This window comes from Pocillopora damicornis, chromosome 10 (assembly GCF_964200805.1).
Source record: "Pocillopora damicornis chromosome 10, jaPocDami1.2, whole genome shotgun sequence".
NCBI lineage: Eukaryota > Metazoa > Cnidaria > Anthozoa > Scleractinia > Pocilloporidae > Pocillopora > Pocillopora damicornis.
The window spans coordinates 16746854-16770604 of record NC_142679.1 but is presented as its reverse complement, the minus strand read 5'-3'; the positions used below and the strand labels follow the sequence as shown (position 1 = coordinate 16770604).

The window sequence follows — 23751 nt, the reverse complement described above, 5'->3', positions numbered from 1 at the left end:
GGTATTTAGAACCCTAAATTCGCAGTCAAAACTATTTGTTGCATCAAAAAAGGGAAAGCGCGACATCTGTCATCTGTTTTTCTTTCTTTCTCAAATTACAGGATGAGAGGGCTTCTAGTTGGTTTCCAGTTCTGTCCCGTTCTGTTGAGTGGTGTTGCTTTGTTTCTCGTGGCTTTCAGTTCGGCTTTGCACACTTACTTGAGCAGGGAAGAGGTTTTCGAGAGAGTTGAAGGTAACACGTGAATGTGTTATACCTCTGTCATAACACCGTGATATTTTTTTTCCGACGCGTCAATGAACGCGTCAATTGCCATGGGCGAAAACTCGCCAGATCAATATAATATAACTTACTGATGTCGAAGGATTTTGGCTGTGTCACGATAAACTTTACATGATCCCTCCCCCCATAGGGCTCTGTAACAATCTTACGATCCCCCTCTTTGGCAGTCAATTTTCTACACTTCCTGTCTCTCTTCATACTCTGTTGGCTACAACAAATCCTCCTGAAAAAAACATGGGATTGCCCCAAAATCGGGTAAAAACAACGGGAACTCTCTACGCACAACTCTCATAACTCTTAGGGCTTCTTCATATTCACCTGTGCACGATATCAAGAATCAAGATGACTTCTTAAGACAGGGTGAACAACTACACATATACTGTATTATGAAAGTATCCAAAGTAAACTGTATGATAATAAAATGAAACACGATTGTTTTGTTTTTCTAGGATTTGAGCTAATTGGTCATATCACCAAGACATTATACGCTGAAGAAATAAGCCGTGGATTGAGATGCCTTCAAGATGAAAAATGCCAATCTTACAACACCTTAAGTAACCTAACTAAAAAATCAAGTCTGGAAAACTTGAGGCGTAACCCACGTTCTACTTATTATGGAAGAGGTATTGTTGAGTAAGGTGCTCAACCTTAGGAACAAGTCATATTTTTATCGCCTGGGTAGAAGGGGAGAAGAGGGGGAAGGAAAGGTCACAGTATTTTGGTTCTCACAATAAATCGAGTCAGTCAATTTTCAAATCAATTTTCAATTTAGGTCCAACCTTTAAGGTCTGTCAGCGACGACTGATCCCCTATCCGTTCCCTTTGAAAACCAGGATACCCCCCATCCCCGGTAAGACCCTCCTACCCCTCCCACCCCCTTTTTCTAAGCGAAAAATGGTGACCTGTTCCTTACTTCTCCTCAGCGCTTTTCAGAGAATATAGAGTTTATGATCTCTTGCCTTTCCTTATAACTTTTCCATTCTCTTAAATTGAGAGTGAAGGATGCTATGGATCCTACAAATATTTCCAAAATCAAAAGCTATCTAATGATCACGCGAAAGGAACTACATTTGGAATAAGACCTGGGTGGGTTGTTTTGTTTCTAAGTTTGATCCTCTCCTCGTTCCAAATGATTATTCTTCCCTCTTCCGATGTAGAAAAACGAGGCTGGGATTCTGCTCATCCGGCCTTCTCCTGTAAGGAAATTCTGGACTCAAGACACTCCAAAGGAAACTGGGAGTATTAGATCGACCCCGAGAAGAGTGGAAACCCTTTGAGGATCTATTGTGACTTGTCAAGATATGGTGGTAAGTGAATAAGTCTTTTTTCAGAGACAGAAGGACTTAAACCGGAGTATGTTTGACTTGGAGCACTTTCTATTGGAACATTCTGGTCTTGACTATTCGTGCTTTTTCTACAAAGATCCTTGTTATGTTTTTTAATCGAAACTGTAACAAAATTCTCGAACGCGATTGGTTATCACCAGCCGGCCGATTTGAGCACAACAAGACAGTATACGCGTTATACTTGTAATTGGACAGTGTAATAGGTCAGTTTAAGGGACCTTTAACACGTCATGCCTGTATGAGGGGACAGAACTTGTCATGCGCGCGCTGTTGTCTCGCATTTCGCCGAGTAAACTGTTGGTTTTGCCTTTTCTGAAAACGTATGACCAATGTCTAGCTTCTTTCCCAAATTTCGTCATAGTTTTGATTAATTGATAACAGGCCTTCTTGTCGTCCAATTTTGCTGAAATCATACTCGTGATTAACAAATCGGACTTCCGCTTTGCGGTCCTACGATTTTTTTCATCATTCGTATGATTACAGTCCAAATTAGACTCCACTCGGTCCTGTTACCATTATAAATATGTCCAAAATATTATTTTGAATGAGATGCTAGTAGTCTCAGTTATTGGTGCAAATCACCAGCTCAGTGCTCAGATTGTCCAATACTCAAGAGATTTTCTTGTAGCTGTCATTGTTTTATTAAGGGTGGCAAACAAAGTTTGTCTTTTTTGTTGTTGCTTAATTAAAGTATGTTGTACAATACTTTCTTCACAGCTTGGAGGAGGATGTAAGTGAGCCATGATGTGTGATATCATTTATGCTGGAAACAAAGCTAAGTTTGGCCAACCAGAGGTTTTGCTTGGAACTCATCCAGGTGTGGCACCCATATAAATCAGCCATAGAAACAACTTTATCAGTTTGCACAATAAGAAAATATATTTTATTGACCTTGATTAAAATATTAGAGAGCAGAAATAAGCTACAGGATAGCAGATGAAGAAAATGAAAATGATGTCTTCTCCTTTCCAAGATTTTTCTATACTTCTTAAGAATATTAGTCATTAGCCCCTTTACACCCAAACATCAGTCTGCAAGTTCTCCATACTTTTCTCCATACGTTTCCTAATGTGCTGATAAGGAGAATTTGTTTAACAATCAAGAGCTTGTTTGATTGATGATCATTTCCTTTATTCTCATGACCTTAATGTGTGATTCAGGGGTGATATTGTAAGGAGAAACTAGATGCTAGTCACTCTTTGGGGTCAGAGTGAAAATTTGCTTTAACTTAAAAAAAAGTGATGTGATTTGGGGAAGTAAAGACTCGTAATCAGTAAAGATCATAGGAGTAAGATGGTTTTTTTATGAAATGGATATTTTTTTTTATTCTAGACTCTCTTATATTGCTGCTTTTATGTTCTTTAACCCTTTAATTCCCATGAGTGACCAAGACAGAATTTCTCTTTACGCTATCAAATACAATATTAACCAGATAAGTGGTGAGAATAAAGAAAAATTTCAATTTGGGGATAATTAGTTGATCCAATATTAAATTCTTTAAACTAAAATTATAAGAATTGTATGGTTGACAATAAGTAAAATTACAAATTTGATCTGGGAGTTAAAGGGTTAACTGTGTCAAGCTTAAGTTTGTGCTTAAAGCTGCAACTAACTCGAAGATTTCTTTCATTTTTTTAGGTGCCGGTGGTACACAGCGACTTCCAAGAGCTGTTGGGAAGTCTCTGGCTATGGAAATGGTACTAACAGGAGATCCTATTTCAGCAGAAGATGCACAGAAATCAGGTTCATGCCCCTTTCAACTTAGCTCCTATTTTCGACCAGCTGTTCATCATTACCTCTTTACCTTACAAAATCGATCAACATGCAACTTCTCCTTGTAATAAACATACATCATCCAGCAATCGGGTAATGAGAATATTTAATTTATCAGTTCAAAGTTGTTATTGATCTAACGTCAAATTCTCGTAACTAATTAAAAAGGAAATGTGTAGCAGCTAGAGGGGAGAATTAACAATCAGATCTTGGGGGTTAAAGGGTCAAGGAGGAAGGTAGTTAGCATCGCAAGTCTTCCCGGTGGTACAAGGAAATTCTCACACAAATTATTGAGAAATGTGTACAGTACTTCCACATCATCAAGGACTGCAACGGAGACACACTGTTTTATGCTAAAAACTTGTTAATTGTTAATGCTAAGTCAGTGCTCTGCTAAACACTTGTATAAACCTGGAAAATTCGAGTCAAGGCGAAGATTTTTTCCCTATGTTTGTTAGCATTTCCGCGAACGAACTAAACCGGTCACTTCCGAAGATGTCCGGACACCTCCGAAGACGTTTTTCATAGTTTACGTAAACTTGCATTTCTTCAGTACTCTCCTCTCTTACTAATAGCTCTCGGCAAAAGCTATTCGCGCCAACCTTTCTCTTCGTTTTGATTCAAGTACATTTGCTCTGTATACTTTTTCAAAAAGTCGCAGTTAAGGCCGCGTTGTCAGTTAGGTTTAAGGGTTAATAAAAGTATGAACTTGGGGCATGCACTCCTGTGATAAAACTGCATAAACTTCTGAGAATTATTGGCGTCGGCTTTGTCAGGTGGGACATTGCGCACTCATTCTCGAGAATTTTCTTCTCTTAGATCTAAATTCAAATTACAGACTTAAAAATTTTCATTTTTCCTTAAGCCTGGTTAGTAAGTCTTCCCCACAGAAGAGCTCGTAGATGAAGCTATCAAGACAGCTGTAAAAATATCACGGCAAAAAAGCTAGCGTTCACCGTACGGAAGACTTAGATTGAATTCACGGAAAACGCGGCATTTTTCAAACGTTTACTCATGTTTTGCCGTACGGAAAATGCAACGTTTTCTGTGCGTTTTCGCATCGGTGAATCCCAGTATTCGTTCCATTATATGATAGTTTTCCTTCGCGGTAAATGCAGGTAAACAAATCATTTTCCGGCATTAATCGCTCGGTTAACGCACTGCAAACAGCTTGTTTTCCTTTTATTCATTGGCATTTTCCAAGTGTACAACAACGCATTCACCGGAGTCAGGAACACACAAAAACATGTATGGTACAACAGATATACCAACACACTGTGAGTCATAAATGTACGAGTTAGAACGTGAGAAGGAATCCTGTCAGTTTCATCACTGAAGAAAACTTTTAACCTTGAAATTTCATCTTGTAGTTCTTTCAGTTTTCACTAGGCGAATTTAGCTTTGTTTGGTGGGAAAAAGTTACTATGTATCCTGAATGCTACTGATTGATACTCATAAAAAACTGGGTACAGGAGAAAAGAAATCCGGATAATAAAAACAATCCGAGTAATCTAGGTTTGTTTCTAGTTTAATTCCCCCACGCTTTACTCGAATGTAAAGAAACGCTAACCCCAAGTCGTGATCAGTACTTCATGCAAAGTTGACTGATGCATAATTGATGTGTGGGTTCTTAAGCTGTTTCTATTTATTTATTTTAATCATTGTCTCAAGGTTCATTAAAATTGTATGAAAAGTTGATAAAAGAGTTTTTCAATACAAAAATACGAGAGGAGTGGAAGGAATCTGAAGGTAAGAATATACTGGTTTCAAGAAGATTGCTCTCTAACTTTGATAACAACATAAATCTTGAATAGTCAGCCGCTTCAATAAATACGTTTGAGTGAGAAGTATATATACAAAAGACCTTTACTACCGCATAAACGTGAGAAGAAAAGTCGAGGAAAAGTAATCAACAGAAGGTAAGTTTGATTGAGAAACTCGATGTATTTACTTACTATCGGGTGAGTAACTTGTGCAAGCCAGCGGACAAGTTTTCATTCTTCGCAGGGATGATTCCTTTATATGACTTGGTTGTTTAAAAAGCCCTCGCATTCTTTCGCCTACTCAGACAAAGTGTAATGGACAGAATCCTTAACTCATAAAACTATTTGCTGCGTCTAAGAAGCTTAAGGCAAAAGGACGAAATCCGTCATCTGCTTTTCTTTCTTTCTCAAATTACAGGATGAGAGGGCTTCTAGTTAGTTTCCATTACTGTCCCGTTCTGTTGAGTGATGTTGCTTTGTTTCTTGTGGCTTTCAGTTCGTCTTTGCACACTGACTTGAGCAGGGACGAGGTGTTCGAGTGAGATAAAGAAAACACGTGAATGTTTTATATCTCCCTACATGGTGATTTTCTTTTTGCCGACGGGATGTAAATAATTCAAGTGCCATGGGCGAAAACTCGGATCGGATGACATAGATTTTGGCTGTGTCATGATAAACTTTACATGATCCCCCCCTCTCCCCCATAAGGCTTTGTAACAATCTTACGATCATCCTCATTGGCAATCAATTTTCTCTACCTCCCCCCTTATACTGTGTTGGCCACAGTATCCAAAGTAAACTGCATGATGATAAAATGAAACACGACTGTGTTGTTATTTTAGGATTTGAGGTAACTGGTCATATCACCGAGGCATTATGCGCTGACGAAATAAGCTGTGGATTGAGATGTGTGCTGTTGTCTCGCATTTCGCCGAGTTAACTTATGTTTTTTTTGTTTTTATGAAAACGTATGTCTAGTTTTATGAAAACTGATGTCTAGTTTCTTTCTCAAATTTTAACACAGTTTTGATTAATTGGTAACAGGACTTCTTGTCGTCCAATTCTGTCTCTAATGATACACGTGATTAACAAATCGGACTCCCACTTTGGGATCGTACGATTTTGCTAATCACTCGTATGATTTCAGACCGAATTGGACTCCACTCAGTCCTGTTACCATTATTAATATGTCCAAAATTCTATTTACATGGATGTCACCAGATCATTTAGGTTTGTTTTATTTTAGGAGGTTAGCTCCTGGTGTCAAATGTTGAGTGCGGAAGTCCCTCTCCAAAGGTGTCAGTTGAGACATCATACCGTGGAATAGGTAAGTCACATATGGTTCTGCAGAAAAGTGCCATGAAAGAGCTCAGAAGATACTTGTCCTTCACTCAGCTGAGATTCCACTGCCGTAAGAAACAGGGACGCACATTCTACGTGGTCGCAGCTTTCAACAGCTCAGGTGAAGCTGTGGTCCAGTACTTCAGCGGTCGAGCAACCGGACGCCTGTGTTTCGTTTGTGAAATTGACGTTGGATGACAATTCCAAGTTAGCTAGCATTTGCAAAGATTGGGGACTAGCAAATGGAAAGTACTATGTTGGAAAGTGGGGACGTGGTGGAGATCAAAAGAGGTTATACAGCTTCCCTGCCTTCTGACAATTTAAGTACCACCTTAGGGTCTACTTGAATAGCGACAACGATATGGAATGTGATGATGTCGCCTCTCAGAGTGTAAACTCAATCGGCAATTTCTGTCTTTGTTCGTTAGCCGCGTTTAACTCAGAGCTATCTGTAAACCAAGCAACCCTTGACTGTGAGAATAACTTCTTCAAACGAATAGACTGAAAACAGAGACGAACACAAGAAATGCACCGTTACCCTCAGCTGTGGATTGTAAAGCCGTTTTAGCGCACAAATATCTAATTAGGTCACATGTCTGACGCTCGCTTCTTCCTTAGGCTTACCGACAGTGCTCCACTGTTTTTATCATGTTTTACATACACCGGATCCTAAAGGAGTCAATGAGATAAACACGGTTTTCTATGAAGTAGTTTATGTTGCTTTATGTATTTCCAAGAACAATTAAGGTTCGAAGAGATAGACTTTCCCTTTTGTTTGGTCACGGAATATGTAAATATACTGATTTCCGCGTGAATATAAATAAATGTTAGGGCAAGGTGTTTTTTTAAATCTTACAATTTGTTATTTCATCCATTTCAAAGTCAAATCGTTCAAGTTTTTGAGAGCACGAGGAACTTTGTCTGAAGTATAAAGGGGGTAAGTTTTTAGAGAAACAGTGGTGCTGTGTCGGTGGGGGAGTATGACAAAATAATTTGGTTTTATCAACTGAATTGTTAACGTAAATTGTAAATCAGAAAGACGTTATTTACAGATCAGTACAGGTGAGAATTTGACGATTTAACTGACGGATCAATTTTTCTATCAATCTTATTCCGTAAGGGGATGCATTCAGATTAGTTTTAGAATTCTTTTGTTTCCGAAGGCCTATAAGGATTACATCTAAACCTAGAAAAATGATCGAACAATCCTCTCTCGAAAGTTAACTCATAGAACAAACATGACCTCTAGTTACTACTTGTTTTACAGTATTTTGTCATGAAAAATCGAGCAAATCTGCTCGCGATCGAGGCATCGGCATTGCATCACTGAGAGAACATAGATGCCACTGGTCTTCAAACAAGCAACGGCCAGTCCCAACCTCCTAGCGAGATTTTCGCTCGTGTGAGTTCAGAGGACTTTTTGATACAGAAACCTTCGATATGATAGGAGAACCCCCTCGCATAGAATGACGACTATTTTAGCCTCCTAATTGTAAACATGCATGCGGTATGAAAAGAGCCCCAACATAGCCTACTCCGGTCCACCACAACGGAAACGTTTTCTTCCAAGGGGCACATAACGTTGCTAATATCGGGATCTCGGTCGACTGAAACTTGAAGGAAAAGTAGCTTATGGGTGCTAAAAGCATAATATAATTCTTGACTTGTAGAGAGCTCTGAACGCGACATTTATGCAATGCCCAACTTAAATACGTCTTTTGATTGAAGGGCTGAACATGTTGCGAGTCGTGAATAAAAATACACTTACTTTCTCGGATAAACAAACTTCACTGAGCCCCCGGGGAAACAACGACTTGACTTTCGACTCTCAGGTGATGCAATGCCCAACTTAAATACGTCTTTTGATTGGAGGGCTGAACATGTCGCAAGTCGTGAATCAAAATACACTTACTTTCTAGGATAAACAAAACTCACTTGGCCCCCGGGGAAACAACGACTTGACTTTCGACTCTCACGTGATAAGGTCGTTCACCGTGAAACCGCAGCAAATGTGTGCGCCAGCCTGCCTATAAAAATTATTTTTTGCAGTCATTTTCGAGTTGGGATGTATGAGAAACACTTTAAAAAAATAAAAATTAAGGTGACGAGCACCACAGGAAACAGTGAGGATTCCTCTACCTTGCCCTGCCATGGCAACAAAACTCACGGTATCCCTCGGAGTCGGTCATTAGTCACTTACTTTACCAACTTTGCCAGGTGTCTACATTTAATTGTCTGGAAGCGAAAGTAAATACTATTAGTAGGGTAGCTAGAGGGCAAAGGATGAGAAAATAATTAGTGCATCAGAAGAAACAAATGTGTCTTAGCATATTGGCTTCCGTTGCCAATTTTAACGTGCACGAGTCAAAAATAGGAACGCAGAAATACATGTATGGTACAGCAGATATATCTACAAATTGTGACTCATAAATGTACGAGTTAGAAGGTGAGAAGGAAATCTGTCACTTTTCGTCTCTCTCTGTTGAAATTGCATCCTGTAGCTCTTTTTTATTAGGCGAATTTCGCTTTGTTTGGTGGGAAAAAGTTGTAATCGATCCCGAATGCCACCAATCGATACTCATAGAAATACTTGTGGAAGAGAAAAGAGGTTCGGAAAAAAAAGAAAAATCCGAATGATCGAGGTTGTTTCTATTAATGTTAAACGCCCCCACGCTTTACTCGAATGTAAAGAAATGTTAATCAGAAATGTTGGTCGTGATCAGTACTTCGTTCAAAGCTGACTATTGCTTGATTTACGAAAGGGGTTCTCAAGCTGTTTCTTTTTATTTTTTTTTTAATTATTGTCTCAAGTTTCATTAAAATTGTATGAAAAGCTGATAAAAGATTTTTTCAATAGAAAAATAGGAGAGGAGTGGAAAGAAACTGAAGGTCAGAATATACTGGTTTCACGGTGGAACCAAGTCATTCAATTTGGAAAAAATTGGTTAATTTAAACTTAAGAAGAAGATTGCTTTCCAACTTTGATAACAACATAATAAAAACACTCCGAGTAATCTGGGTTTGTTTCTAGCTAAATGCCCTCACGCTTTACTCAAATGTAAAGAAACGCTAACCCCAAGCCGTGATCAGTACTTCGTGCAAAGTTGACTGATGCATAATTTATGTATGGGTTCTTAAGCTGTTTCTACTTATTTCTTTTAATCATTGTCTCAAAGTTCATTAAAATTGTATGAAAAGTTGATAAAAGAGTTTTTCGATACAAAAATACGAGAGGAGTGGAAGGAAACTGAAGGTAAGAATATACTGGTTTCAAGAAGATTGCTCTCTAACTTTGATAACAACATAAATCTTGAATAGTCAGCCACTTCGATAAATACGTTTGAGTGAGAAGTATATATACAAAAGACCTTTACTACCGCATAAACGTGAAAGAAAAGTCGAGTCGTGATCAGTACTTCGTGCAAAACTGACCCATGCATAATTTATGTATGGGTTCTCAAGCTGTTCCTATTCATTTCTGTAAATTTCATTGTTACCCAAGGTTCATTAAAATTGTATGAAAAGTTTATAAAAGAGTTTTTCAATGCAAAAATACGAGAGGAGTGGAAAGAAACTGAACGTAAGAATATATTGGTTTCAAGGAGTAACCAAGTCATTCAATTTGGAGAAAATTGGTTAATTTAAACTTCAGAAGAAGATTGCTCTCTAACTTTGACAACAACATAAATCTTGAATAGTCAGCCGCTTCGATAAATATGTTTGAGTGAGAAGTATATATACAAAAGACCTTTACTACCGCATAAACCTGAGAAGAAAAGTCGAGGAAAAGTAAGAAAAGGAAAGTGAGTGTGAGTGAGAAACTCGATGTATTTACTTACTATCGGGTGAGTAACTCGTGCAAGCCAGCGGACAAGAATTAATCCTTAGCAGGGGAGATTCCTTTGTATGATTTGGTAGTTTAAAAAGCGCTCGTATTCTTTCCCTGAGTCATACAAAGTGTAATTGACAAAACCCTAAATTCACAATCAAAACTATTTGTTGCATCTAAGAAGGGAGAAGAGCAACATTTGTCATCTGTTTTTCTTTCTTTCTCAAATTACAGGATGAGAGGGCTTCTAGTTGGTTTCCAGTTCTGTCCCGTTCTGTTGAGTGGTGTTGCTTTGTTTCTTGTGACTTTCAGTTCGTCTTTACACACTGACTTGAGCAGGGACGAGGTTTTCGAGAGAGTTGAAGGTAACACGTGAGTGTGTTATACCTCCCAACACAGGAATATTTTTTTCCGACGGGATGTGAATGTTTCAACTGCCATGGGCGAAAACTGGGATCGGATGACACAGATTTTGGCTGTGTCAATATAAACTTTACATGATCCCTCCCCTCCCCCCCCCCTAAATAAGGCTCTGTGACATTCTTACAATCCTGTAGTAAATTTCCATTCTTCCCCCTTTATACTTTGTTGGCCACAGCAGTTCGCCCTAGAAAAAAAATATAAGATCGCCCCAAAATCGGGTAAAAACAACGGGAACTTTCAACGCGCAACTCTCATATCTCTCAGGGCTTCTACAATTTTACCTTTGTACGATATCAAGAATCAAGATGACTTCTTAAGACAGGGTAATTAACTACACACAAACTGTATTATTAAAGTATCCAAAATAAACTAAGTGATGAGAACATGAAACACCATTGTGTTGTTTTTCAAGGATTTGAGCTAATTGGTCACATCACCAAGAAATTATATGCTGACGAAATAAGCTGTGGATTGAGATGCCTTCAAGATAAAAACTGCCAATCTTACAACAGCAAATCCCACGTTAATGATGCAAAGAAGGAATGTCAACTGAGTAATCACACCAAAAAATCAAGTCCGGAAAACCTGAGGCGTAACCCACGTTCTACTTACTTATTATCATAGAAGAGGTTCTGTTGAGTAAAGTGCTTAACATTATGGAAAAGTTAGTGGAGGTGGGAGGGGGGGGGGGGGGGGGAGTATGAAAGGTCGGAGTAGTTCGGTTGTCACAATAAAGTTTTCCTGATCCTTCCATAACGTTCCGAACTATTCTATCGATCTTCCTCATTGGCAGTCAATTTTCTTTAGTCCCACCTTTAAACTCTGTTAGAGACGACTGATCCCCTCTCCATTCCCTTTGAAAACAATGATATTCCCTCCTAAGACCCTGCCACCCCTCCCACCCCCTCTTTCCAAGTCAAAAATGGTGACCTATTTCTTACTTCTAATAAGCGCTTTTCAGAGCTCTGTCATGTCACGTGTACATCCATGTATAACCTTTCCCGAGAGAATATGAAGTTAAAAATCTCTTGCTTTTCCATATAATGATAGGTTGTCCGTTTTCTTAATTTAAATTTAAATTTCCAAAATCAAGAGCTACCTAATAATTACGCGAAAGGAACTTCTTATGGAATAAGACCTCTGTGGCGTGTTTTGTTTCTTAGTTTGATTCTCTTCTCGTTTTAAATGATCATTCCTCCCTTTTGCTATGCAGATAAACGAGGTTGGGATTCTGCTCATCCGGCCCTCTCCTGTAAGGAAATTATGGACTCTGGACACTCCAAAGGAGACGGGGAGTATTGGATCGACCCAGAGAAGAGTGGAAACCCTTTGAAGGTCTATTGTGACATGTCAAGATCTGGTGGTAAGAGAATGAATTTTTTTTTTTTGAGACACGAGGACTTCAACAGGAGTATATTTGACTTGGAGCATTTTCTATTGGAACGTTCTGGTCTTGGCTATTCGTGCTTTCTCAACAAAGATCCTTCTTATGTTTTGAATCAAAAGTATAGCAGAATTCTCAAAAATGATTGGTTATCATCAGCCGGCTGCTTTGTGCAATAATAGGACAGTGTACGCGTCATATTTGGAATTGGACAGTGTAATAGGACCGTTAAAGGGACAGTTAACGCGTCATGCCTGTGTGAGTGGACAGAACGCGTCATGTGCGCGCTGTTGTCTTGCATTTCACCGAGTAAACTGTTGTTTTTCGTTTTTATGAAAACATATAACCGATGTCCAGTTTCTTTCTCAATTTTTGTCATAGTTTTGAATAATTGGTAACAGGCGTTCTTGTCGTCTAATTCTGTCTGAAATGATACGAGTGATTAACAAATCGGACTCCCGCTTTGCGGTCGTACGATTCTGTAAAGCCCTCGTATAATTACAAACCGAATTGGACTCCACTCGGTCCTGTTACCATTTAATATGTCCAAAATTCTAGGTTCATGGATGTCACCAGATGATTTAGGTTTGTTTTATTTTAGGAGGTTGGCTTCTGGTGTCAAATGTTGAGCTCGGAAGTCCCTCTCCTAAGGTGTCAGTTGAGATATCATACCGTGGAATAGGTAAGTCACACATGGTTCTGCAGAAGAGTGCCATGAAAGAGCTCAGAAGACACTTGTCCTTCACTCAGCTGAGATTCCACTGCCGCAAGAAACACGGACGCACATTCCACGTGGTCACAGCTTTTAACAGCTCAGGTGAAGATGTGGTCCGGTACTTCAGCGGTCAGACAGATGAGCAACCGGACGCCTGTGGTTCGTTTGTGAGAGTGACGTGTGATGACAATTCCGAGTTAGCTGGCATTTGCAAAGATTGGGGTCGACTAGTAAGCGAAGAGTACTTTGTTGGAAAGTGGGGACATGGTGAAGGTCAAGAGAGACTATACAAGTATCCCGTCTTGAAAAAAAATAAGTATCACCTTAGGGTCCAACTGCATAACGTTGACGACCTCAAAAAAATGGAATGTGATGATGGCTCCGGTCCCAATGATGACACAAACGGCGATTTCTGGAGAGTCTTTGTTCGTTAGTTGCGTCTATCTGTAGACCAAGCAACCCTTGACTGTGCGAATAACAGTAACAAACAAATAAAGACAAATAAAGACAAATGCACCGTTACACTCATCAGGTTATAAGATTGTTTTTGTTTCCGTTCGGGGCAAGGGAAAGCAATCCTCCTTGTTTCCCGTGGGGCCAGTTTGAAAATATTTTCTCATACGTCCCAAACCGAATTTGACTGTCAAAAATCACTTTTTGTACGCAGGCTGGCACACACATTTACCGCGGTTTCGCGGTGAACAACCTTATCACAAGAGAGTCGAAAGTTAAAGTTGTTGTCTCCTCGGGGGCTTAGTGAATTTTGTTCACCCTAGAATGTCAGTGTATTTTGATTCACGGCGCGTGACATACTAAACCATCCAATCAAAAAACGTATTTGAGTTGAGAGGTGCATAACGATTAAATTTTCACAACTGCTTCCTTCAAAATAAAAGGTTGAACCAGTGACCACGTCAACCTCAATGTTAAGTTGAAGGACTCTAAACGTGATTGGCTAGTTGATCGGATCGCGAGCGTCGCGCGTGAATATTAAAAATTCCAGAGGAAGAGGAAAGAACACTTTGCAGTTCGAAAAAGATTCACTTCTGACACAAGAAAATTTCAATGTTCAATCTCAAGCCATTGAGAAAAAACATGCTTAGCACAAGAGGTCGAGGCTATCTGGGAAATCTCCCGAACAATAAAAAATTAATCATACAGATTTTGACCTTCAACCCCTGAGGGATTGGGGGAGGGTTTTTTTCCACTTTTTAGACATGACACGAGTTTTTATACTGTAACCAATCACAATCGAAGAAATTTTAATTTTCAATGATTGAGAGGTTTATGTCAAACGTAATAATAACATAATAACCGGGCATTTTATATAAATATATTATTATATGTACAATTTTTTTTATCGTGTTCAGAGCTTCACACAAGTCAAGAACTATATTACGCTTTTAGCACCCATAAGCTCCTTTTCCTTTGGGTTTTCAGTCGACTCAAATCTCGATATCAGCAACGTCTCAAATCGCTGAGAAAAATGAACGAACAATCCTCTCTCGAGAATTAACTCATAGTACAAACATGAGTTCTATTTACTATTGGTTTACAGTATTTTGTCATGAAAAATCGAGCAAATCTGCTTGCGATCGAGGCATCGGCATTGCATCACTGAGAGAACATAGATACCACTGGTCTTCAAACAAGTAATGGCTACTCTCAACCTCTTAGCGAGGTTGTCGCTCGTGTGAGTTTTAGTGGACTTTGTGATACAGAAACCTTCGATGTGATAGGAGAACCCCACGTATGGAATGAAGACTATTGTAGCCTACTAATTGTAAACATGCACGCGGTATGAAAGGAGCCCTACCTAGCCTACTCCGGTCCGCCACAACGGCAACGTTTACTTCTAAGGGGTACATAACGTTGCTAATATTAAGATTTCAGTTGACTGAAACTTGAAGGAAAAGTAGCTTATGGATGCTAAAAGCATAATATAATTCTTGACTTGTAGAGAGCTCTGAACGTGAAATTTGTGCAATTCCCAACCTAAATACGTCTTTTGATCGTAGGGCTGAACATGTCGCGAGTCGTGAATCAAAATACACTTACTTTCTAGGGGAAACAAAATTCAAAATTCGACTCTCACTGATAAAGTCGTTCACCGTGAAACCGCAGCAAATGTGTGTGCCAGCCTGCCAATAAAAATTATTTTTTGCAGTCATTTTCGAGTTGGGATGTATGAGAAACACTTTAAAAAATGAAAATTAAAGTGACTGGCCCCACGGCAAACAGTGAAGATTGCTTTACCTTGCCCTGTCAGGGCAACAAAACTCACTGTATCCTTTGGAGTCGGTCATTAGTCTCTTATTTTACCAACTTTGGCAGGTGTCTACATTATAATTGCCTGGAAGCGAAAGTAAGCACTATTAGTAGGGTAGCTAGAGGGCAAAAGATGAGAAATAATTAGGGCATCAGAAGAAACAAATGTTTCTTAGCATATTGGCTTCCCTTGCCAATTTTAACGTGCACGAGTCCAAAATAGGAACACAGAAATACATGTATGGTACAGCAGATATATCTACAAATTGTGACTCATAAATGTACGAGTTAGAAGGTGAGAGGGAATTCTGTCACTTTTCATCTCTCTCTGTTGAAATTACATCCTGCAGCTCTTTTTTATTAGGCGAATTTCACTTTGTTTGGTGGGAAAAAGTTGTCATCGATCCCGAATGCGACTAATCGATACTCATAGAAATCCTTGTGCAAGCATCGCGTAGAATGCCTGGACATCATTAATTATTCATCAGCACTGAAGCGGGAGATTTGAATGCACTCGCGCCTTGAAAAGCCCATAATTAGAGAAGAAAGGGCCGAAACTAGCTCAGCAGTGTTCATAAAACTCGGTTTTTCAATTTCCAGAGGCAAAAATTGAGAAACCCAAGAGCGGGTTTTTGAAGTAGAAGGGTCAATCCTTAATTTAAGCTTAAAAAGGGGAAGATTGAGATCATGTAAGGACTATTCCTGAGCTTTTGAAAATGACTTTGACCAATCAAAGCTCTCCAGAATATCTTTCGCCGCTAACATTACGGATCTATAATTTTTTTTGCTACTGCAAGTAAATGTCCCGAGAACAATAGGCCTTTTACGCGATGAGAAAAGAGGTCCGGAAAAGAAAGAAAAATCCGAATGATCGAGGTTTGTTTCTATTAAAGTTAAACGCCCCCACGCTTTACTCGAATGTAAAGAAATGTTAATCAGAAATGTTAGTCGTGATCAGTACTTCGTGCAAATGTTTGATTTACGAAAGGGGTTCTCAAGCTGTTCCTACTTATTTTTTTTTAATTATTGTCTCAAGTTTCATTAAAATTGTATGAAAAGTTGATTTTTCACACGAGAGGAGTGGAAAGAAACTGAAGGTCAGAATATACTGGTTTCAAGGAGTAAGGAAGTCATTCAATTTGGAGAAAATTGATTAATTTAAACTTCAGAAGAAGATTGCGCTCTAACTTTGATAACAACATAAATCTTGAATGGTCAGCTGCTTCGATAAATACGTTTGAGTGAGAAGTATATATACAAAAGACCTTTACTACTGCATAAACGTGAGAAGGAAAGTCGAGGAAAAGTAAGAAAAGGAAGGTGAGTGTGAGTGAGAAACTCGATGTTTTTACTTACTATCGGGTGAGTAACTTGTGCAAGCCAGCGGACAAGAATTAATCCTTAGCAGGGAAAATTCCTTTATATGACTTAGTAGTTTAAAAAGCGCTCGTATTCTTTCGCTGAGTCATATAAAGTGTATTTAAAAAAAACCCTAAATTCACAGTCAAAACTATTTGTTGTATCTAAGAAGGGAGAAGGGCAACATTTGTCATCTGTTTTTCTTTCTTTCTCATATTACAGGATGAGTGGGCTTCTAATTGGTTTCCATTTCTGTCCCATTCTGTTGAGTGGTGTTGCTTTGTTTCTTGTGGCTTTCAGTTCGTCTTTGCACACTGACTTGAGTAGGGTCGAGGTTTCCGAGCGAATTGAAGGTAACAGGTGAATGTGTTATACCTCCCAACACAGTGATATTTTGTTCCGATGGGATGTGAGTGTTTCAAGTGCCATGGGCGAAAACTGGGATCGGATGACACAGATTTTGGCTGTGTCACGATAAACTTTACATGATCCCTCCCCCCCCCCCCCCCCCCACACCCCACAAATAAGGCTCTGTGACATTCTTACAATCCCCCTCATTGGTAGTAAATTTCCATTCTTCCCCCTTTACACTCTGTTGCCATAGCAGTTCGCCCTCAAAAAAAATATGAGATCGCCCCAAAATCGGGTAAAAACAACAGGAACTTTCTGCACGCAACTCTCATAACTCTCAGGGCTTCTTCATATTCACCTTTGAACGATATCAAGAATCAAGGTGACCTCTTAAGACAGGGTTATTAACTACACACAAACTGTATTATTAAAGTATCCAAAATAAACTGTCTGATGAGAACATGAAACACGATTGTGTTGCTTTTCAAGGATTTGAGCTAATTGGTCACATCACCAAGACATTATACGCTGACGAAATAAGCTGTGGATTGAGATGCCTTCAAGATGAAAACTGCCAATCTTACAACAGCAAATCCGATGTTGGTGATGCAAAGAAGAAATGTCAACTGAGTAACCGAACCAAAAAATCAAGTCCGGAAAACCTGAGGCGTAACACACGTTCTACTTATTATGGAAGAGGTGCTTAACATTATGGAAAAGTTAGTGGAGGTGGGAGGGGGGGTTTTAAGGGTCGGAGTATTTTGGTTGTCACAATAAAGTTTTCCTGATCCTTCCATAACGTTCCGAATTATTCTATCGATCTTCCTCATTGGCCGCCAATTTTCTTTAGTCCCGCCTTTAAACTCTGTTAGCGACCACTGATCCCCTCTCCATTCCCTTTGAAAACAATAATATCCCCCCAAGACTCTGCCACCCCTCCCACCCCCTCTTTACAAGTCAAAAATGGTGACCTTTTTCTTACTTCTGATTATCGCTTTTCAGAGCTCTCTCATGTCACGTGTGCATCCATGTATAATCTTTCCCGAGAGAATATGAAGTTTAAAATCTCTTGTTTTTCCTTATAATGATTGGTTTTCCATTTTCTTAGTTTGAATTAAAAGATGCTATGGATCCTACAAAGATTTATAAAATCGAGAGCTATCTCACAATTACGCCAGAGGAACTACATATGGAATATGACTTCTGTGGCGTGTTTTGTTTCTTAGTTTGATCCTCTCCTCGTTACAATTGATTATTCTTCCCTTTTCCTATACTGAGAAACGGGGTTAGGATTCTGCTCATCCGGCCTTCTTCTGTAAAGAAATTCTGGACTCTGGACACTCCAAAGGAGACGGGGAGTATTGGATCGACCCAGAGAAGAATGGAAACCCTTTGAAGGTCTATTGTGACATGTCAAGATATGGTGGTAAGAGAATGAATTTTTTTTTGAGACAGGAGTATATTTGACTTGGAGCAGTTGTTATCGGAACGTTCTGGTCTTGGCTATTCGTGCGTTCTCTCTCTTGAGAGGTACATAACAATTAAATTTTCACAACTGCTTCCTTCTAAATAAAAGGTTGAACTAGTGACCACGTCAACCTCAACGTTAAGTTGAAGGACTCTAAACATGATTGGCTAGTTGATCGGATCACGAGCGTCGCGCGTGAATACTAAAAATTCCGGAGGAAGAGGAAAGAACACTTTGCAGTTCGAAAAAAACTTACTACTGACACAAGAAAATTTCAACGACCTGTTTGATATAGCGGGAAGCCACTGAGAAAAACAATGCTTAGCACAAGAGGCCGAGGCTAACTGGGAAATCTCCTGGACAATAAAAAAGTAAACATGCAGATTTTGACCTTCAACCCTTCAGGGATTGGGGGAGGGTTTTTTTCCCACTTTTTAGACATGACACGAGATTTTATACTATAACCAATCACAATCGAAGAAATTTTAATTTTCAATGATTGAGAGGTTTATATCAAACATAATAACTGGGCATGATATATATATATATATATATATATATATATATATATATATATATAATTTTTTTTTTTTATTGTGTTCAGAGCTTCACACAAGTCAAGAACCATATTATGCTTTTAGCACCCATAAGTTCCTTATTTTGTCTCCAGTACATAACAAATAACACAGTGGTGTACATCGAATAAGTTTATTTAGGGAAGCTTGCCGAGAACCAACCCGAGGCATATATAGCCCGAGGCATGCATAAATACATATATTCGCAACTGATATACCATATACAATCCTGATATACAGTCAATTCCTTACACATTAAAAAGTAGGTATACATTACTAACATGCAAACTTCACCAAGTCTGGATTAACAGAGATGGGCAACCGCTTACAACGACATAACTACGGTTAGACAGAGGCCAGAAAAAACCTGCCAGAAAAAAACCCCTTTGGGGAAAAAACATGACAGGAAATCTGGGTAGGAACCATGGCCCAGACTCAGAGCAGTTGGCAGCCCATCCTACGAGGCATTACAGTTAAAGAAAATATGTTTTCATACTAAAATAAATTTGTCATCAGCCAGAGGTGAACGGTTGGTCCTGAGGCCTAGATGGACACCACGTGCTATACTTCCCCTTATATACCACTACATCATTGCCCATGATGCTCGGGCCTAAGGCCTCGGGCCTAAGGCCTCAGGCCTTGTCGTATCTCGTGCCGACAAAATATTTAATTCTGCCTTATTCGTAGACTCATTCGTCAGAAATACCATTTCCTTCGGGTTTTCGGTCGACTCAAATCTCGATAGCAGCAACGTCATGTGCTCCTTGGAAGAAAACGTTGCCGTTGTGGCGGACCAAAGTAGGTTGTTTAAGGGCTCTTTTCAAACCGCATGCAGTTTACAATTAGAAGGCTAAATTAGTCGTCACTCCATTCAGAGGGGGTTGTCCTACCATATCGAAGGTCTCTGTGTCGGGAGGTCCACTGAACTTATACGAGCAACAATCTCGCGAAGAGGTGAGACTGGACATTGCATATTTAAAGACCAGTGGTATCTAGTATGTTCTCTCAGTAATACAATGCCGATGCCACGCGTACAGATTTGCTCGATTGTTCGTGACAAAATACTGTAAACGAATAGTAGCTATAATTCATGTTTGCTTTATTTAGCCAATTGTCGAGAGAGGATTTTCCGTTCATTTTTCTAGTTTTTAATTTGATTCTTACCGGCCTTAAGCCTAACCATGGTAAGAATTCTCTATTTTACTACCTCAAAATAAAATAAGAATCTGAAATAAAAGGAATGACAAAAATACAGATAAAATGCATCATTTTACGCGACAGTATACTTACAGTCTAGACAGTCAGAACTATTGCTAGGAAACGTGATAAAGTGATTCATTGCTTTAAGACGGCCAAACTACAACTAAAGGGCGCTTAAAAACTTCAAAAAAATTTTATAGTTTAAAACTACATGTTTATAAATAGTTTACAGTGAAAACTGCTCTACTTTAAATGGAGAATTCTTACCATGGCTATGTGTGACCATGGTAAGAATTCTCCATTGTACTCCCTCAAGATAAAATAAGAATATGAAACAAAAAGAATGACAAAAACACAGATAAAATGCATCATTTTACGCAACAGCAAATTTAAAGTCTAGACAGTCAGAATCATAGCTAGAAAAGGTAATAAAGCGATTCATTGTTTTAAGACGGCAAAACTACAACTAAAGGGCGCCTAAAAACAATAAAAACTATAGGGTTGTGACGTAAGACCCCACATAGACTGTTCCATTTCAAGCTTGACTTGTTCATTTCACTTTTGTATTTTGGCGGTTACGGCGTAAACCAACTGCTGTAATACTAAACCAATTTGGTTTGTACTAAACATTTTGTCGTCACGCTAAACCATTTCACTTTCCGGTGAGTAGATTGATGCATTACTAAGCCATTGCGGCCTACTATTAACCATTTGCTGATAGCTTTGGCCATTTCACACTACTCTGAACCGTTTGTGTCAAGTCACTGAACCAAATTACAGCTAGCTGAACCGTTTCTCATTTCTACACTGAGTTGAGTAATTTTTGCAAGCCAGCGGACAAGTTTTAATCCTTAGCAGGTAAGATTCTTTTATATGAACTGCTAATTTAAAAAGCCCTCCGTATTCTTTCGCCGAGACAAAGTGTAATTAACAAAACCCTTAATTCGCAATCAAAACTATTTGTTGCATCAAAAAAGGGAAAGCGCGAAATTTGTCATCAGTTTTTCTTTCTTTCTCAAATTACAGGATGAGAGGGCATCTAGTTGGTGTCCAGTTCTGACCCATTCTGTTGAGTGGTGTTGCTGTATTTCATAAGGGACTGTAACAATCTTACGATCCCCCTCTTTGGCAGTCAATTTTCTACACTTCCGGTCTCTTTTTATACTCTGTTGGCCACAACAAATCCTCCTAAACAAAAACATGGGATTGTCCCAAAATCGGGTAAAAACAACGGAAACTTTCTACGCGCAACTCTCATAACTCTTAGGGCTTCTTCATATTCACCTGTGCACGATATAAAGAATCAAGATAACCTCTTAAGACAGGGTGAACAACTACACACAAACTGTATTATGAGTAAACTGTATAATAATAAAATGAAACACGATTGTGTTGTTTTTCTGGGATTTGAGCTAATTAGTCATATCGCCAAGACATTATACACTGATAAAATAAGCTGTGGATTGAGATGCCTTCAAGATAAAAATGCCAATCTTACAACAGCAAATCCGATGTTAGTGATGCAAAGTAGTAATGTCAGCTGAGTAACCGAACTAAAAAATTAAGTCCCGGAAAATCTGAGGCGTAACCCACGTTATAATTATTATGGAAGAAGTACTGTTGAGTAAGGTGCTTAACCTTAGGAACAAGTCATATTTTTACCACTTGGGTAGAAGGGGAGAAAAGGGGAAAGGAAAGGTCACAGCATTTCGGTTGTCACAATTAATCGAGTCAGCCAATTTTCAAATCAATTTTCAATTTAGGATCCACCTTAAAAGTCTGTCAGCGACGACCGATCCCATCTCCGTTCCCTTTGAAAACCAGGATACCCCCCACCCCCCCCCCCCCCGTAAGACCCTCCTACCCCTCCCACTCCCTTTTTCCAAGCGAAGAATGGTGACTTATTCCTTACTTCTCCTAAATTTTTTTAATTGTGCTCTGCTTTTATTTTCTTTAACCCTTTAACTCCCATGAGTGACCAAGACAGAATTTCTCTTTACACTGTCAATACAATATTAACCAGATAAGTGGTGAGAATAAAGACAAATTTCAATTTGGGGATAATTAGTTGATCCAATATTAAATTCTTTAAACTAAAATTATAAGAATTGTATGGTTGACAATAAGTAGAATTACAAACGATCTGGGAGTTAAAGGGTTAACTGTGTCAAGCTTAAGTTTGAGCTTAAAGCTGCAACTAACCCGAAGATTTCTTTCATTTTTTTAGGTGCCGGTCGTACACAGCGACTTCCAAGAGCTGTTGGGAAGTCCCTGGCTATGGAAATGATACTAACAGGAGATCCTATTTCAGCAGAAGATGCACAGAAATCAGGTCCATGTTCCTTTCAACTTAGCTCCTAATTTTGACCAGTTGTTCATCATTACCTCTTTACCTTACAAAATTAATCAACATGCAACTTCTCCTTGTAATATTCATACATCAACCAGCAAACGGATAGCGAGAATATTAAAACTTATCAGTTCAAAGTTGTTATTGATCTAACAACAAAAAAAGGAAATGTGTAGCAGCTAGAGGGGAGAATTAACAATCAGATCTTGGGGGTTAAAGGGTCAAGGAGGGAGGTACTTAGCATCGTAAGTCTTCCCGGTGGCACGAGGAAATTCTCACACAAATTATTGAGAAATGTGTACAGTACTTCCACATTATCAAGGACTGCAACAGAGACACACTGTTTTATGCTAAACACTTGTGTAAGCCTGCAAAATTTGAGTTAAAGGCGTAGATTTTTCCCTTCTATCTGTTAGCATTTCCGCGAAGGAACCGTTCACTTCCGAAGATGTCCGCAAATTTCCTAAGACGTTTTTTAGAGTTTACGTGAACTTGCATGTCTTCAGTACTCTCCTCTCTTATTAAAAGCTCTCGGCAAAAGTTATTTGCGCCAACCTTTCTCTTCGTTTTGATTCAAGTACATTTGCTTTATATACTTTATTAAAAAAGTCGCAGTTGAGGCCGCGTTACCTCAAATTGTTCAGTTAGGTTAAAGGACTAAACTGTGAACTTGGGGCATGCCTCCGGTGATAAAACTGTTGCACGCTCATTCTTGAGATGTTTCTTTACCCAGATTCAAATTCAAATTACAGAATTAGACAATTTTCCTATTTTTTATAAGGCCTGGTTAGTAAAGTCTTCCCCGCAGAAGAGCTCGTAAATGAAGCTATCAAGACAGCTTCTAAAACATCATCCTTGTCGAAGATCGCTGTACAGATCGCCAAAGAAGCTGTCAACACAGGTATTACCCTGGCAGTTGTAACCGTCCCATTGGCTGTTTCTTGCTATGATTTATATTTTGATGAATCGAAGGATTTTATGTCTACTGCAATCGGCGTTAATCTTGTCCATCGCTAGTCGTTTCTCGTTGGTTTAGTAGTTAATCTCAAAACAATTATCTTTTCTATTTGACTGTTCTATTGCGAGACTATTGTGAGAGTTCCTTAGACCGTTGAATTTCCCAAATGTCTTTTTGTTCAGGCGTCTGAAATCCTTTTTTTCCTCTTTTATTTATTAGGCTACGAGAAGGACTGCATTTTGAGAGAAGAATGTTTCACTCAACATTTTCAACAGTAAATTAATATTGATCGGCGTTTACACTTGAAAGAAGACGGCAATTGCAATACAAAGTGGTAAAGCCACTCAACCATTTCCCGAAAACATATC

At 39.0% G+C, this 23751-nt stretch overlaps 1 pseudogene; it reads left to right on the top strand.

The window, feature by feature from the left end:
- The first annotated feature begins 1581 nt into the window (after positions 1-1581).
- LOC149039136 (enoyl-CoA hydratase, mitochondrial-like) lies at positions 1582-23661 on the top strand (annotated as a pseudogene).
- The last annotated feature ends 90 nt before the right edge of the window (positions 23662-23751 follow it).